We start from the raw sequence: 18225 nt of genomic DNA, 5'->3' as shown, positions 1-18225 counted from the left end.
GATATAGTGAGTGTAGAAGAGAAACTTACATACATGTTTACTGCCCAATCAGTGCTTATGAAGATTCTTCACAGTATCCTGGCGCCATCTCTTCATGTTTCAGGCCCAGGAATCATTCTTTGTGCTCTTTATGGCCAAATGTGTCATTCTTGGACAACTTCTTATCTCTCAGTATAAGAAAAAGGTAGCAATGCTGTTATTATTCGTAATGCCATGGCTCTTTGGAACCTCTTTGTATTGAAACTATATAGATTGGCTTACCTCTTCAGTTCCCTCCTAGTACTTATTTCATTTATTTAAACCTAGTGGGCTTCCCAGGTGGCTCAGATGGTAAGGAATCTGCCTGTAATGCATGAGACCCAGGTTCGATCCCCGGGTCAGGAAGATCCCCTGGAGGAGGAAATGGCAACCCACTCCAGGATTCTTGCCTAGAGAATTCTATTGACAGAGGAGCCTGGCAGGCTGCAGTCCACAGGGTCGCAAGGAGTCGGACATGACTGAGCGATTAACACTTCCACTTTCACATTAGCCAGGACACTGCATCATGCATAGTGCCATCCATGGACCATGGTTTCCAGTGATTCTCTCAAAGGTCATTACTGTGTTTCATTGAGGAGCATCACAAATACATCTTACTGACAAAGACATTTTCATACTGCAAGGAAATGTAAATGATAATTCGTTGTCTGGTCATATTAAACCTACTGTTTAGAATTTTATAGTTTAAACATAGAAGAATGCATCTTCTATACCAATGTTCCCTTGATCTCTTTTGGCTGCCATCATTGTGTTTCTAGAATGTGATCTCTTTTGATGCTGACCTTGCCCCTGCTTTTCACATATCACCACCAGTAGGGAGGACAGGCAAGGGTGTTCATGGGCAGACAGAGAAGAGCAGTCTCATTTGTGCAAGGACTGTCCATCTTTCATCCTGCACAGCTTGATACCAGCCTGGGAGAGCACGACATTGCATCCACTAGAGACACGAGAGGACATAAATCAGAAAGGTCCATTGACATTACGGAACAACCGCCAGATGCATCCTCTTGGCCAGGGTGATTGGCTCAGAGCAGGACATGTGTCTCAAAACAGACCAGTGGGTCTTCCCTGAGATATTTCTGCTGCAATAATCAATTTGGTATTCGGTTTTTGAGATTATAAGTTGTAAGGACAGAAAAAGTGGAGCTGCTTGAAGCAATCGTTCCCAGCTGGTTTTAGTAAGAGTGATTGAGGTCTAGGAAGAAAAACCAATGATGAGCCATGCAAAGGCCAGAGATGAGAGCCCAATAAGTTCAGTTACTTGAACTCATAAATACCCTTGGCACGTTTTTGGTGTTTTTTTTTTTTCTGATTTCTGGTTTAGAATGGGTCTCTGCACAGATCAAGAGAACAGACTTGTAGACCCAGCAGGGGAAGGACAGGGTGGGATGAATTGGGAAAGTAACACTGACATATATATACTTATGTGTAAAATAGATAACTGGTGGGAAGCTGGTATATAACACAGGGAGCCCAGCCTGGTGCTCTGGGATGACTTAGAGGGGTGGAATTAGGGGAGATAGGGTGGGAGGGAGGCTCAAGAGGGAGGGGATATCTGTGTATGTATTTATGATTGATTGATTGATTTCATGATGTTGTATGGCAGAAACCAGTACAACATTGTAAAGCAATTATCCTCCAATTAAAAATAATATAAAATAAAGTAAACAGCAAAAATTAATAAATTAATAAAATAAAATGTATCTCTGCCACTTGCAACCAGAAGATTCTTAACTCATATATTGAAAGAGACACAGAAAGAGAAAATGTGTGTGTGCATGTGAGAGAGATCCTAGCAGAAATTAAGAATGATTGAGAGTTGGATTTCTATGAAATTGGTAGTTAAGTGTTTATTTGTTTTGTTTTTATAGATGAAGAAGTGTAGATAAATAAACAGCTATCCTCCCAATATCACACAGATAGAAAGCAACAAATCCAGGACTTGATATGTATTGTTCCTAAGCCCATATTCAATATGAATTCAAAGGGGATAATGAGATAAGAAAAAGCCTTCAGCATTTGGATTGCCCAAACTTATCTGGTATTTGGCTTGATGGGTGGAAAAAGGGTAGAAGGAACACAGCAAAAAGCAAAAATTCCCTTACTCAGGGATTCCTTTTTCTTTTCTGACGTTGTCCCCCTAGCTTAATGCTGGGAGGCCGGATCTTACAGCATCAGGCTGTTTCATGTTTAAGTGCTCTTAAATTCTAGGCTCTGTGACCTTCATGGCCGAGCTTGCAGAACTTTAAATTCTTTTCTCTAATTATTTGCTCGATTATTTCTGCCTTAGGTCAACAAACATCACTGATTAGAAATGAAGAGTTCCTTGTGGAACTTGGGGATTTCTATCTTGTTTTGTTCATTCCTCCCTTTCTCCCCACTTCCTCCCTCCCGCCCCCCTGACTCTTTCCTCCCTTCCTTTCCTTCCTTCCTTCCTCCCAAAGCTGTGTACTTATTTTTTCAGTATGTGTGATCAGTTAGCCCGCTGTGTCTGCAGTGGGAGCATGGTGAGCACCATCCTCCTTTGCTCTGTCCACTGAGTTACTGAAGCACCATAGATCATCTGCACCCCCAGCTTCCAGCAGGTCCTTGGTTCACTCGGACTGCCTTCATTCAGACTTTAAGGAAACCTGAATCTTGGGGTTTCCAGGTGTGGTATCAGGAGTGAGTTTGGAGAAGTGAGGTTGCAGGGCTTCGGATGGCCAGGGATAGGTTGTGGTCTGGAGATGGCGAGCGTGGTCCTACTTCTATTCCCAGAGGCATCACATCTATCAGATAAAGCCTTTCTGTTACAGGAGCCCTAATTAATGCAGGCACTGATTTGTTCTTTCCTACTGAGTACTTCAGATGAATGATTACTGGGTGCCACTGGTGTTATCTCTCATGTATCTTTAATAAAAAGAACAATGGCTACAATTTCCAGTAGCCTTGCTGTGTTCGGGAGCCCTGGGCCAAGGCCTTCACATTCGTTATTCCATGTAACCCATGTGCCACCTGATGAGGCAGCTCTCAGGCTTGATTTCCCTCACCACCTAGAGGAAGGAACTTAGGCTCAAAGAGTTTCAGTGAATTTCTCAAGGTCGCACTGCTAGAAAGAGGTAAGGCGGGTTTCACACCAAGGCTTGTTTGATTTCCTAGCACTTAACCACTTGCCATCATGCTGTTATGTTTTAATGTTAAGGGGAAGTGAGAAATGTAATAATAGAACTGGGGCAAGGTGGCAGTAAAAATGAGATAGCACTGTCGCATCACTCTTACAGCTACCCTCTCTCAGTGAGTCAGTCCCCTTATATCCCAGAGGGGCTCAAGTACTGATGAGGCTGAATGAGCGAGGAAGGTATCTTGGGAAGGCATCTGCCTCCTGATTCCAGAGTTGGTCCAGCCAAGTAGGGGATTCCTCAAGGTCATGTCACGGAGGGCAGGGGAAGAGGGGATGGGCTGGGAACCCCTGCTGGTCTAGAGAGCTAGACACTGTCAGCTCTGTGACCTTTGAGAAGCTTCTTAACCTCTCTGGGCTTGCCTCTGTTTTGCACCACAGGGAGGCTAGGCTGTGTGTGTTGCTGGTTCAGGCAGCCTATGATGCAATGACTTTCAGAGAGGCGAACAGTGGGACTTCCCTGGTGGTTCAGTGATTAGAACTCTGTGCTTCCTCTGCAGGGGGCACAGGTTCCATCCCTGGTTGGCGAACTCAGATCCCACAAGCTGCACAAATTGGTCAAGAAGAAAAAAAAAAAAAAGGAAAAGAGAGAGAGAGAGGCAAAGAGAGACAGCTGTCCTAGATGACACAGGCTAGAAAAGTGTCTGAGCATGCCGGCCCCACCTGGGTGCTTGCCCTCTAATGCTGTGTCAGTTCTTGGCTGCCTTGTGTCACCCTAGGGTTCCTCTTTGCTGAGAGCCATCAGCTGTCTGCTGGGTCCAGAGCTTTGCTCTAGCAGGGTGGTGAGGGGCTCAGGCTCACGTTTTGACACCCTCGTTTACGCTCTGTGCCTCAGTTTCCCCCTCTGCAAAATGGGAGTCATTCTGATGCTTTCCTTGTGGGTTTGTCTGAAGACTAAAGGAAACATTCATGTGAAATGCTCAGCCTTCTTCTTCTCCTGGTGCCAGGCACATGGATCTACTGCTTCAAAGTTAACTCTACCTAGGAACAGTTAGACTTAAGTCAGCAAACATTTGCCTCACTGGAGCTAGCCCCATAGGTTGGCGCTGGGGGAACGCAGAGACACAGCCATGGTCTGTTATCCCAGAGTGGCCAGTTATGCTCGCCAGAAATAGAGGTTAAGGTGGAATTTGGGGTATGAGGTGTCTGCTGAGGATCAACGCCTTTGAAAGGGAGGAGCTGAAAATAAGATGGTACACAGGAAGAACTGGGCATGTGCTGCAGGCCTGAGAACACTTTGGGCAGCCCAGCAGGGAACGCTGGTATGAGGTTGTTTTAAAGGGTGTCCCACGCTGTACACCTTCTTATCCCTGCTTTATCCACTGGCCAGAGGCAGGCCACCCCAGAAAGACCGTGACCCTGGGAGAGACAGCTCAGGCACACAGTAGGGCTGACCCACTGGAGACTTTGTGTGGGCTGGAAAACATGTCCACCCTTGGAGGGGGATCTGAGCAATATGATGGGATATTGACCATGCTTAAGGAGTTTATAAACAGCAGAGGGCATGAGGAGATGACAGGTGGGCCAGGGAGAGGTTCCCGGAGCCTGGCTGAGCCAATGACAGCCTGGCTACGGGGAGAACTCGGGTTCTTGTACAGACTCAGAGGTCAAGTAGACCCGTGTCCTGTGCCTACGGAGGGAAGTGGGGCCCAAGGTCAGAAACCTGGGGGAACAAGAGGGCGCTGGGAGAAGAAAAAGCCAGGCTGAGCAGACCTCATGTCCTAACCTCTGAGCCACGGATGGGTGTCAGGGGAGAGAGGGAGAGAGCATTTCTTTTGTTTGTGAGACATTGTTGTTGTTTAGTCGCTAAGTTGTGTCCTACTCTTTTGTGACCCCATATTAATGGGAGGAAAATTCAGAAATTTTTAGGCGTAATCTAGGTTGGGTCTCCCAGGAGGAAACCATACAAGTGATTTAGTAAGGAAGCACTTCCAGGGATGACCTGCAAGGGAGAAGGGGAAGCAGGAAAAAGAAAAGAGAAGGGAAGGAAGCAAGCAGGGGGTGCAGTCAGGCAAGTCCCCACCTGGCTTGTGCCATAGGCCTCCCAGTCTAAGGGAGCCAGGTTCCCATGCTTCTGCCCTCATCAGCCCATGACCGACAGCCACCGAGGGAGTAGGCCAACCCCCAGGCATGTCCAGTTACCTGCTCAGTTGTGCGGAGGGGCTCCCTTCTCGTAGGCTGAGGGTGGTCCTCCTGAAGCACAGTGTAGGTGCTGGGTGTTAGAAGGAAAAGCACAGTAAGAGGCAGTGAGCAGACAGGGAGCCCATACAAAGGGTCTAAAGGGATTCAAGGGGATGTGGGCGGGGCACCACGCCGGCTGCTGTCACAAGGAGCACTGTCTAGAGAAACAACAGCAGCTGATCCTCGCCCTCCTCCTGCCATCTGCTGCTTCGAGGAACCGAGTCTGGAATCCTGGGCCAGTGTCCATTTTGCTATTTCATCTGAGCTTCACCCTTTTCCATAGAAACTGGGGAGCCAGAAAGAACATTTCTTGATGCTGAGCACCTAACAGGCTGCAGGGAGACCGATGCTCTGGTTCAGGGGGAGGCATCCATCTACTCCTGCTGAGGGCTCTCAGTTTCAACTCATTATCAAGCACGCTGCTGTGGCTTCAGAGCTTGCCATGAGTGCCTGGGGCCCTGGGCAGCCCTCTCTAGGCAACCGCTTGTCAGCAGTCAGAGCCTGGCCCCCACCCACTGGCTGATGCTTCTAGCCCATTAGAACTTGCTGGAAGACTCAGGAAACAGAGGACTCAGGTACAACCCAACCACACAGGAGTCGTGTTGGCCTGGACTACACTGAGCTCTGATCCGAAGTGAGTGAAGCCAGGCCCCTGGGTTGGGGTGGGGTGGAGGGGAAGGGTGCCACCTCCTTCCTAGGCAAAGAAATAACAATGAGAGCCCCATGAATACAAAGCCGCGTTCTCAGACCCTCCCACTTTTTCAGGCCTGCACTGTGAGTTCTGACAAAGCACAGGGCCAGAGCCCCTGAGATGTTACCTCCTGAAACAAAGGTCTGGATCCCGCTCCAGCCTCCTCTGACTGCTTTCTGTCCTGCGGGGTTCACGTCTAAGCCAGATCAGTTGTTCAGTATTTTGGTTATATGCCCTCCTGGTCCCAGTTCGGCAAGGCCCCTGACCACTTCAGTCCTAGAGAGAGAGGGAAGCGGGACTGGCTTTGTCCTCAACATCTAAGCAGCAAAAAAGAAAAGAAGAGGCAGCCAGGAGTCTTCCCCAAAGCCCCACCACCATTGCACTGCTCTATCCCCCTTCCTATGGGAAAGCAGTGCTCTGTGAGCTCACCGATGCCCAGCTCGGGGGCCACCTTGCCTCCCCATCCCACGTGGGGGCCAGCCTGGAGCCAAGTTGTCAAGGTGGCACCTTCCCCCACCTTCACCGTGTGGACCATGCCGACATTTCTCAACACCTCCCACTCCCTCCCGCTCTCCGGTTTTTCTTAGGTTTGGCATCCTTCCAATCCCACAGGAATTCAGCTGATAAATGAATTCATACTCAAAGGTTATTGACTTAATTTGTCACCCCCATCCAGGAGCTATTTGCGCTGAAAAGCGATCCACGAGGGAGAGGGCGATGTTTACCTGCGAAGCACGCCTTTCTAAGGGGGATGGGGAAAGTCAGGCAGTGTGGCCTTCGGGCAGCCCCCTTCAGATCACCACCAAGGTGATCCTTTCTCTCCGCAAATTCCAGCCACAGGGACTTCCCCGTTTCGGGTGTGCACTGGGATGGCCTGGGGGGGCTTGAGACTGACCCGACTACAGATTCCTGGACCTCAGAGATGTGATTAAGTAGGTCTGCAGGGGGCCCAGACATCTACATTTTAACCTGCTCATCACTTTCTGATGCAAATTGTCCACGGACCAAATACTTGGGTATTAGTTTCTTCGGGCCGCCCTAGCAAAGTACCATAGACTGAGTGGCTTAAACAACAGAAATCTCTTGCCGTGCAGCTCTTGGAGGTTAGAAGTCCAAGACCAAGGTGTCATTGGTTTCTCCTGAGACCTCTCTCTAGCTTGCAGATGGCTACCTTCTCACTGTGTCCTCACATGGCGTTCGCTCTGTCCATGCACACTCCTGGGGTCTCTGTGTGTCCCAGTTCCTCTTATATGGACACTAGTCAGATGGGATGAAGGCCCACCTTAAGGGCCTTATATTAACTTAGTCATCTATGGAGCGGCTCTGGGCTCTAAATGTAGTCACGTTTCTAAAGTCCTGGGGGTTAGAGCTTCAACAGATTAATTGCATGGGGAGGAGGGGATGTAATCCAGCCCATAGAAGGCATGCAGAAATAACAAAAATAAAAAGGCGTTTATGAAGGGTCAGCGGAAGTCAAGTTGTCCATTCTTTCCAGAAACTGCTAGAGAGAAAATCCTCCCAGGTTGAAAGAGATGGTGCAGGAAGCACTAGGGAGCCGCCAGTGAAGGGGAGGCTGCTGGGCCTTGTACAGCGCCCTCTGATGGCACTGCTGGCCTCTGTTTAGGCAACCACCTTGGCTCACCCTCTAAAGTGCCTTTCCTGCTGTTCTTCTTCCTTGGTTTTGAAACAGCCTTTCTTCCAGGAGCTTCTTGGGAGAGAACAGCATTTGGCGCTGGTATCAGCGCTGCCGCCTGAGGCAGCCCTCGCCTCCGCCTTCGAGGATGTTTCTTCCCCCAGAAGGAAGCCAAGGACCCTTCACCCTTCCCATTCATCATCACCACAGGCAATCTCATTACAGCCTTGTCTTAAAAGAGGTCCTCATTTACAATGGAGACTTCTTCCTTATGAAAATGTAACATCTTGAACTATGTTTTTATGGCCCCCTTTTTGAAAAATAAAAAAGGAAATTAATTAATTTCCTTGTACACGGGAAAGACTCATGAGGTCTTGCTTGGTTTTCCGTGGAAAGGATGCTCTCTCTCTCTCTCTCTCTCTCTCTCTCTCTCTCTGTCTCTCTCTCTCTCTCTCTCTCTCTCTTTCTCTCTCGCTGCCTCCCGCTGTGTGACAGTGAAATGCTAAAATGATTTTGGCAGGAGAATATTCTCAAAGGCTGTTTTTATTTCAGCGGCAGAAGAGTATCTCACAACGCAGGCTGCACCTCTGCCCTGTGGGGCTGTTTCTAATTGCACGAGGTGAGCTGCAGAAATCCTTCCCCCAGCCGGGCGGGGAGAAAGCGGCCAGGAACCTAAGAAAGATAATCGTGTCTGCCACACTCAGCGCTCACCACTTAAAGGAATTAACTTGTTGGAATAAAATATTTTTATGGGTTCAGAAAACTATGCTTTAGAATAATGAGGCTGACCCCTTCCTCACGCACTGCAATCACTGGGGTTTGTTTCTTCTCTCTGTAATCACAACATGCGATCTTCCTCTTTGCTCACACCTCTGTAGGCAAGACTGGCTGCGAATACTTTAGATTATCACCTTCTCATTTTCAGTGTGAAATAATTGCCCAAGGATGGAAACTGACAAACAAGAAGGTAGATTTCGGAAAGCAGCCCACTTGGTATTTAGGCTAGCCTAAGCAGATGGAGACAGGTGCGTTCTGTCTCATCAACTTCTCCCAACCTCACACTCATCCCTTCAGAAAATGAATTGTGCTTTCGAAGACCTGGATTGATGTAAAATTTTGAAGTCAGTGGGGATGCTGATATGTTTAATTAAAAACCTATACTATCCAGCAGCATAAAGGTACGAGGTTCCAGGGTGAGGAAAGGTAAACCCCAAGGGACTCGTTCTTAGTACCACTTATTACTGGCTGTGTGGCCTTGGACAAATTACCCAACCTCTCTGGGCCTCAGTGTTCGAATGTATAAGAACAACACAATGATAATGATACTTTATGAGATGGTGAGGGCTGAAACAATGATCAGCATATAGGAAACTGATATCAGCTATTCTTACTTATGCTTTTGGAAAAGAAAGAAAGGATGCCTTTTTTTCCTCTCCATCAAACGTATCTGTTAAGCACTGTGCTTGGGTATAAGGAAAAGTAATCAAGACCCCTGTCCCCAAGGAGCTCATAATTCATGCATGTGCCTGATATGTAAACAACTTACTGTAATATACAACAAAAATTTTAATAAGTGCTGAGCGAGGGTAATAGCAATATCGAATGGGGGCCATAAGAGGAGAAACACTGAATGGGAGGAGAAGGTGGAAGGATGAAGGAGGTGCCATTTAAGCTGGACCTTGGCAGGATAAAAGATCTCTGAAAGCAGGAAACAAAAGAAAGATGTTCCAGACTGTGGGAGTGCCAGGAACACAGGCAAGGTAGAAGTCCATAGCACATTTAGAGAAAGGCAAGAATCCTGTGATGTTGAAAGGAAGGAATGGAGGGGACCTGGGGCTGGAAGGGTAGTTAGAGGCTCCCTCCCACCCCAGTCCTGCAACAACCTGGCATCCTGATTTTTATTTCCAGGAGAAAGAAGTGGAGATGATATGGAGTAGTAAGCGTTCCTCATTTTTTTTTTTTTTTCCCTGAATGAGTTCGAGAAAAAAAAAATTTGAATAATGAGCAAAGTCCTAGAGTTACCAACTCTCATTTAGTAGAAAGAGCCCCCGATTCTGTCCATACAGGTCATTTATTACACCCGGAGAAATCTTTGTAGTCACTACAAAAGTGCAGCTACCTCTAGGGTACGATGCAGCTGCTATTTAACTGTCACGTAACATGACAATCCAGTGTCCTATTAGAGCGAAAATTTAATTGTGAAGACGGGTACCATATTTAACTGCAATCCTGGGGGGAATTTAGGTTGACAGGCTGTAATTACCCAAACTGGAATGTGGCCAGGACACACCTACTCTTTGCCAAAAGAGCTACGGGGGTTTCAACCAAGGCAGGCAGGCCGGCGGAAGCTGCGGGTTTTGGAGGGTGGGGAATCGGCTCTTGCGGCCCCACAGCGCCCCCTAACAGAGCTCCGGGCCAGCGCAGGCGCCGCGGGGAGCCGGCGCCTTTGGCCCCTGCAGCCCCTCCCTGCCTCCACCTGGCTCCAGGGCATTGTGCATTATCAGAAACTTCCAATTTCAGGTTGCGAGGCTGTGGGTTCTGCAGGCAGGTTTTTGCTGTGTCTTATCTATGTCTGTCTGTCTGTTTGGCCCTCTCTGTATGTCTCTCCCCGCGTCCTGCTCCTGCTGTTTCTCTCTTATCATTGATGGAAGTGCTTGTCCTGATAAAATAATTACCCACCAGAGCACAGTGGTTCTGATCACCAGCTGCTGTTTCTACATGGAGATCAATTAGAAGCATGTTTTCACTGGGGAAGTGGGCTGGTAGGGCCCGTTTACTAAAAATCCCATTAGGATTCTTACTGTGAAATGAGTTATACTTTGGTCTTCCAATTCAGTTGCTACCAGTAAAAAGAAAAATTGGACCAAGATAAGGTGGAAATGTGGCTTGCTGATGTCATTGAAGGGTTAAAAGGGAGAAAGTTCTGGGCTGTGAGCAGCAGTGTGAATAAATGTGGTCTTAATTTAAGGTTATGGATTTTTTAAAAAGCCTTGCTTTTTGTCTTCAGAAGTCTTTGCATTCGTATCAGTTAAAAAATAATTTAGACAGAAAATAAATGTTGGAGCAAACTCAAATTATTATGTGCATTTTAAATAAACCTTTGTTTTCTGCAGCAGACATAGCATATGAATAATAACATTAATAATGATCACGATAATTTGTCAACCGATGATCTTTTCCCTCAAACCTTCCAGGCTCTTGGTTCCCAGCTTGGTTTTTTAACTTAGCTGATTCTTCCTCTTGAGAGGAGCTGATAATAACAACCCTTACTCCCTCTGCAGGGTAGAAGAGCCCCAAAGCCCAGGGTTTAGTCCAAATTCCAGAGTTCACTTTCACCCTAATAAGCTGTGTGACCTTGAGCAAGTTGCTTAACATCTCTGAAAGTGAAAGTTGCTCAGTTGTGTCCGACTCTTTGGGACTCCATGGACTGCATAGTCCATGGAATTCTCTAGGCCAGAATACTGGAGTGGGTAGCATTTCCCTTCTCCAGGGGATCTTCCCAACCCAAGGATCAAACCCAGGTCTCCCGCATTGCAGACGGATCTTTACCAGCTGAGCCACAAGGGAAGCCCCAAACGTCTCTGGCCAGCTGTTAAAGGACAGAATGGTCTTGCAAGGGGATGAATGGAGCTGAAATGTGAAAAATGAACAGCAGTGTGGTAGTATCACCTGGGAAGATACTTTTCCTTATTTTTAAGACAAAAGTTTTGAAAAAGCAAAAGCAACTTCAACAAGCACAGTTATTAGATGGCACACTGGAGAAAGTTAGAATAAGACAACTTTTTTTAAGGCTAATGGATATTTTCTATTTAGTTTCTAAGGACATGCACACACGTGTACACATGTAGGTATACTTTCATCATAGGGAAATTCACTGAAAATAGTCACTTTTTTGCTTCCCTGGAAAGAGATTTTAATTGCTCTACAAAGGCAGCAGCAGCAGCACTGAGGTATTAGTTTCTATTTAATTTTTCTCATAGTATAAAACTGTCCAGATATGACCAACTGAAGAATATGTAAGGTTGAACCATATGAAATTGCCATTTCTGTAGATCAAAAAGAGTTGAATGTAAGAAATTTCATATGGTTCAAACTAAAAATGTATATATGTATATGGTATGTGTATGTATGTATATATATGTATGTATATATATATATGCCTTTTTATATATAATAAGATACAGTTGAGAGAACTGTGATTCTTCTTATTTCTCTAGGGAATATTTTCTCAGTGGAAGATTGGTACATCCTTCATATTCTTATCCTCATATTAAGATGACATAAGACTTACTAACAGAAGACACTTTAGCATCCCAGGTTACATTTCTAAACATGGGGGCAGGCCCTGAGTTGGTCCTGTAAGAATGGAATGAAAAGTCAATATGTGGAAAGATCACTTAGAGGCACTAGCAGGGCTGGCTTCTAGCAAAGGGAAAGCGTGCCCCGCTCACCTGTTCACCTGACGGCAGTTATCCCACTGGAGTTGGACCCAGCGGGACTCCTTTGCACAGCTTCACTCAGAGGATGGAGATCATAATATATGTCCCTGGGGAGAGATGCTTTTTAGCACAGTTTATTGGCAATTATTTTTTATTAGAGATTTAAAAAATTAAAAATACAAGTATTATACCCAGGAATAATTTCAGGAGCAGTTAATGTAATAGAATGTTCTAGGATATTTTCAAAAGAAAAAAAATGGGGCTGCTGGGGGCAGGGAAATTTCCATGAATAAAGTGAGTACATTCCAAAGTGAGTAATGATATAATTCCAGAAAGGAACAATCAAATTTTACTTCCTTATTTTTATTTATATGCTTATGTCTTTATTTGTTGGTTTTTCCACCTCTGTAGAACAGCCAGAATAACCAGACCAAGTGCTCCTAAAACATATTGTTTTAGTGGAGATAGCTATAAATTTTCATTGTGAAAAGTCAATAAATTATGGGAAAGTATAAAAGAAGAAAGTAAGAGAAGAAAGTAATCTCACCCTTCAAGAAGTATGATTTTAGAGCACTTTCACTAAGATGTTTTTCTACACGCACACACTTTTTAAAATGCCTGAAAAAAAAACAATTCTACACCCCCAGTCTCCAGCTTTCTTTGTTTCCTTTAGTGACATCTAGATGTCATGGATGCCTTTCCATATTTGTAGATATTAAGCGACTGATGTTTTTAAAGGACTGTATACTTAACCAATCAGCCACTGATACACATTTAGATAGCTTCCAGTTTTGCTACTATAAAACTCACTGAGGTAACCAGTCTTATCGCACACATCTTGTTGTACTTGTTTGATTTATTCCTTAGGATTCATTCATAGAGGTGAAATCCATGAGTAGAAAGACAATGTTTTTGTTATTCATTGCCAAATTACTCTCCAGAAAGGCTATGCCTATTTACAATCTCATTAGTGGCAAAAGTAAATACCCATTCCCCCTCACTTGGCCTGAAGATGATCTGTATGTTTTATCTTTGCCAATCTGATAAATGAATAATTATATTCTATTGTTTAGCTTCACTGGTAATCAAAGTGATGCCATATAAAACAGCATATCTTTACACATATGGTCAACTTGTATTTCTTCTCTTTTGTATTACCTGCTTGGGCCTTTGGCCCATTTTTCTGTTTGGGTATTCCTCACTTTTTTATTGATTCTAAGAGTACTTTACATATTAAGGATCTTCTTCTTTCAATTGCTGTCTGTGTAAAACATTTTGCCCAGGTTTTCATTTGTCCTCTAATTGTATATGGCATTTTATATTTTTTGCAATGCCAAAGTTTCAACACTTTAATGTGTTAAAGCAGTTAATACTTTTCTTAGAATTTTAGTCTTTAGGATCACTCTAGAAAGCCAGCATATTCACCTGCATTTTATTTTTCCAGCCATACTGAGATACACTACAGTGATAGCTCTCTTTTCCCTCCAAATCATGTTTCTCATTAATTTCCAAAGGTTCTGGAATGAAGGCATGAGGGACTTTGCCTACCAGAGCAGAGAAAACATGACTATTAATAGTAATACTTGACATTTCTATTTTCAATGTGCTATAGGATGACTAATTAGTCCCCCTTTCAACTTAGACCCAAGGATCACCCTGGCTGCCATTCATTCACACTGCAGGGGAAGCTGTGACATTCCACGTGGTGGCTGACATTCTACCTGCATGCCTGCCCGTATGTGCTCAGTCATGTCCGACTCTCTGCGACCCCATGGGCTGCTGCCCGCCGGGCTCCTCTGTCCACGGGATTTCCCAGCTCAAGAATACCTACCTGGCCAGGGCTGAAATACAAGCTCCGCATCTGTGCTTAAATTAAAGTGAGGCAATTTCCTCCACAGAGGCTGGCAGAGTCCCAGGATGCCCTCAGATAGTGGGGATGAGTTCTCTGGATGAAACTCCATAGGCTGTCTCTTCTGCTCCCTGCCCAAGGGAAATCATATTGGCCCGGCCAAAAAGCTCATTCGGTTTCTCCATCTTCCAGAAAAACCCAAACAAACTGTTCGGCCAACCCCATATGATCTCTAAGATGGTTTGCAACCTGGAGTTTTCTGACTCTAACTTGGACCTCAGACGGGATTGTACTACTTGTTAATTCACTGCTAAAATTTGACTATCAGGATACCTATGGCAAGAGTCAGGGAGGATGAAGAAAAAAAGAGGAAATGAGTAGACTGAAAATGCCAGCTAATTTGGTGAAGGGTGGGCTCCCAAGCCCCACCCACCCACCCAGGAAACTCCTTCCTACCACAAAAGTCAAACTGCATGCTGGGGACTGGGCTAGGGGCTGGGTAAGCCACCCTGTTTTGCAGCTGCAGTGGAGTCGGACGTGGCCTGTTGTGTGGATTGTGTGGACAGGACAAGGCAGCACGGAGGAGAGGCTTGCAGGGGAGTGGCCTCTTTGCTGAGATCTGATAGATGCACCGGAGTTGGTCAGGAAAGGGCAAAGCTTTGCGGGCAGGAAGAAATGCAGGCAACATGCAATCTTTTGGGAAAAGTGGAATGGGAGGGACGCGGGAGAGCCAGATTCAGCAAAGATAAAGGCTGATAGCAGTGCTTTTCCTGTTATCTTTGGAGAAGGACTAGGCTTTTTCCCCTCCAGTGTGTCACAGATGATATTTTTGTAATAAGATGCAATAAAAATGGAGCAACACAACATTAGCAGACATTCAAAATACAAACTTTATTATTAGATTCAGCAGACAAAAATCATTCTGTCAAATTGCTATAAAAGTTTTGATTATTCTTAGTTGCTATCCTTATCTCATTGCATATTGGCAGCAGTTTGCCTACTGATATGGGTCCGTAAAATGTGCTTTTTGAGTAGCACTGAGCGAGAGCTTTCTGGGAAGGTGATGGGATCAGCAGTGTCAAGTGATGCCAAGGTGGTAAGTAAAAGGAGGTTTAGTACAATGTCCTTCGAATGTTCCAACAAACATGCTGTGTTATGCTAACTTGCTTCAGTTGTGTCCAACTCTGTGTGACCTTATGGACTGTAGCCCACCAGGCTCCTCTGTCCATGGCATTCTTTAGGCAAGAATACCAGCGTGGGTTGCCATGCCCTCCTCCAGAGGATCTTCCCAGCCCAGGGATCGAACCCAAGGCTCTTACATCCTCTGCACTGGCAGGCAGGTTCTTTACCACTAGTGCCACCTGGGAAGACAGTAGCAACAAATACATAGTTGCAAAGAGCGCTTTGCCTGCAGTGGTTGAGACAGAAGGCAGAAGACTCCAGCAGCATTCACAGCAACTAAAACATGTGGACGTGAAGATGAACTAAACTGGAAATGCTTAGGCTTTATATTGATAAATATCAGCCTTTTAAAAAGGTATCTATTTATTTGGCTGCGTCAGATCTTAGTTTTGGCACTTGGGATCAGTTGCTCCTCGAATGTGGGATCTTAACTCCCTAGTCAGGATTGAACCCAAGTATCCTGCATTGCAAGGCAGATTCTTAACCACTCGACCACCAGGGAAGTCCTGACATCAGCCTTGTTTACGCAGAACAGTTAACCCCCCCAAAAAAATTCTACGTTGTGACAAGGAATAAGGACAGATAGTAACTGGATAAAGTCTATTGTGTAGTAGAAAATGTATTAGTTTGAGTCTGGGAAACTAGACTATCAGTGGAGCCAGGCAGTCATAAGCTGTGTGACCTTGGATAAGTCATTCACTCCATTCTGGTCTTCAGTTGCCTTCTCTGCCAGATGAGAGGATCATACAAGATGAACCTGTCCCCCAGTGTGAGCAACCAGAATCTGTGCTAAGACCCTCTACATTCTCAGTGTTGGTGTGGAAACCACTTCTGGGTCCAGCTGGGAAGGAGAAGAAAAAATCCAAAGGCATCCTGACCTGCTCTGAGCTTTGAGAAAGCCCAAAGCGAAGGTGGTGGGGGAGAGGGCGTGGGGAGTGAAGTCATGATTCTGATGCCAGCTGGGCAGAAGTCGAGGAGACTCAGCAGTGAGGCGCTTTTTCCTTTTCTGCCCAGACCCCTCTGAAGTGTCAGGGGTGCTGGCTAGATCACTGGTCCTCATATTTGTCCTTTCTGTAGCTCAGAAATCTACCTGTCATCCTGTCTTTACAATCCCTGATATCACAGCGTCCAAATTCAGCAAATCATGAAGTGTCCTGCAGGTCTTTCTCACATCCATTATGTATTATCTTTGAACATCACTTCTAGCTTTATAGACCTTACTCGAACTGTCTCCTGCATTTCCTTCTGGGCAGAATTAACAGAGGCACTGTGTGGTCACAGACACACACGCGTGCGCACACGCACACGGGCTTTGTTCAGTCAGAGCAGAAGAAAGCAGTTCAGTGGGCCCAGGTAAACAATGAATTGCCACGTGCTCCCTGCAGAGTGGCTTCCTGACAATGGACAGGGTTGAACGCAGGGGCTCTTTTCCGTGGGTCTTCTCATAGCTGAATGTCGCTCCCTGCCATTAAGTGAAACTGGAACAAGCCATTTGGGTGACTGCAACCACATCTGGCTGAAGTGCCCAGCTGTTGCTCTTTCCTCCCTCCGCTTTTCAGTCCCCGTGATGGGGGCTCATTATGGCTGCGATGCTTGCTGATGACATTAATGCACTGTGCTGCTTCTCCATCGCACGTGCCATCTGCTCCCATAAGCCCCGTGGGGTAAGTGGTAGGTAATTGTTTCCCATCGGTAGTCCATTTTCTCAGATAAAGGATGCGAGATTCAAAAATAAACATCTACTCTGAGCCATTGCCGTGAGGCCAGTGTGGATCCGGGGGCAGCCACCCCATCTACTACGAGTAGTGGGTGAGGCTGCTTTCCTCGTAATTTGAGTCGAAGGGCAATTTGATTCATTAACAGTGGCTCTGGGAGACGAAGAGGTTCAGGGAGAGAGCAGAGGCAAAAAAAAAAAAACCCTGAGAGTTCTTATAAAGCAGTAAGGTCAGTGGAAGAGAAAAGGGGAAAGATGGAGAGAAAAATTGGTGATTCATCAGTGAAGGGTTACTAGTGGATGGAAATGGAAGATAAGAGCCCACATAGTTTCAGCAGTGGGAACTGGGCCTGGGCACCACGACCTCAGCTTCTCAGCTGTAGTTAGCTGGGGCTTCAGCTCTCTCAGCAAGGACCAAGGTTCCAGAATGGAACTGAAGACATGGCATGTCAGGCAGCGCCAGGCGTGGCTCAGAAAATGGGCAGAGAGCGAAAGACGGGGTGATGCCAAAGAGGAATCAAAAGGCCAGCTTACGGCAATGATGTTGGGGGAGAAATGGAATTTAGCCGCATCTTCACAGACTCCCAGGGTGATTGATAGGGTTTACTTTTTTTTTTTTCTTAAGGAAATTGCATGCTGTGGTTCACTTTTAACCTGTTTTCCTTTAAGAACTGCCACACAGCATCCTTGGTTTGACTTTCACCTCCCCTCAAAGCTCATCCCCACATACATCAGTCACTTATTCAACAAATATTTATTGCGGTCCTGCCGGATGCCAGGCGCTATTCTCGCTGGGGGTTCGTCATGGGCCTCTGGAGCTGGGCAAGCCCAGGTTTGCCATTTGCCGCTGCAAATCTGTAACCCCTCCAAACCCAGGCTTTTGGATCTCTCCAGTGGGGTAATTGTACTGATTTCCTGTGATTGTTATGAGAACCAAGCGAGACTTTATGTGTGGCTCAGGCCAGAGGCAGAAAAGGCCCTCAATAAACATGGGGGCTGGGAAGATAAGCACCCCTCTTTTCCCGCACCGGACCCATCTCTTCGCATCCTTTCATCATCCCCGCGGTCCTCTCACATATCCTCCACTTAGCTGAAGTCTGGTGCTCCTGTCCGCTCAGGCCCCTCCTGCGCCCCTACTTCCAGGAACTCCCCCATCCCTCTGCAGGGCAGAGGAAGGGCAGAGCTCCCCTCCCAGGGGCAGCTGAGGTGGTCTGGAGGGGTCACCTTCCCAGTAGCCTTCCTGCTTACCCAGTGCTCCTGAGTTAGGAGAAGGATTCCCTAACGCCAGGCTTCTTCCAATCGCAGTCAGTCTCGCTAATTGATTCATGTTATTTTATTTT

Source organism: Capra hircus (genome assembly GCF_001704415.2).
Source record: "Capra hircus breed San Clemente chromosome X unlocalized genomic scaffold, ASM170441v1, whole genome shotgun sequence".
NCBI classification, from domain to species: Eukaryota; Metazoa; Chordata; class Mammalia; order Artiodactyla; family Bovidae; genus Capra; species Capra hircus.
Note: the sequence above shows the minus strand (reverse complement) of the source record.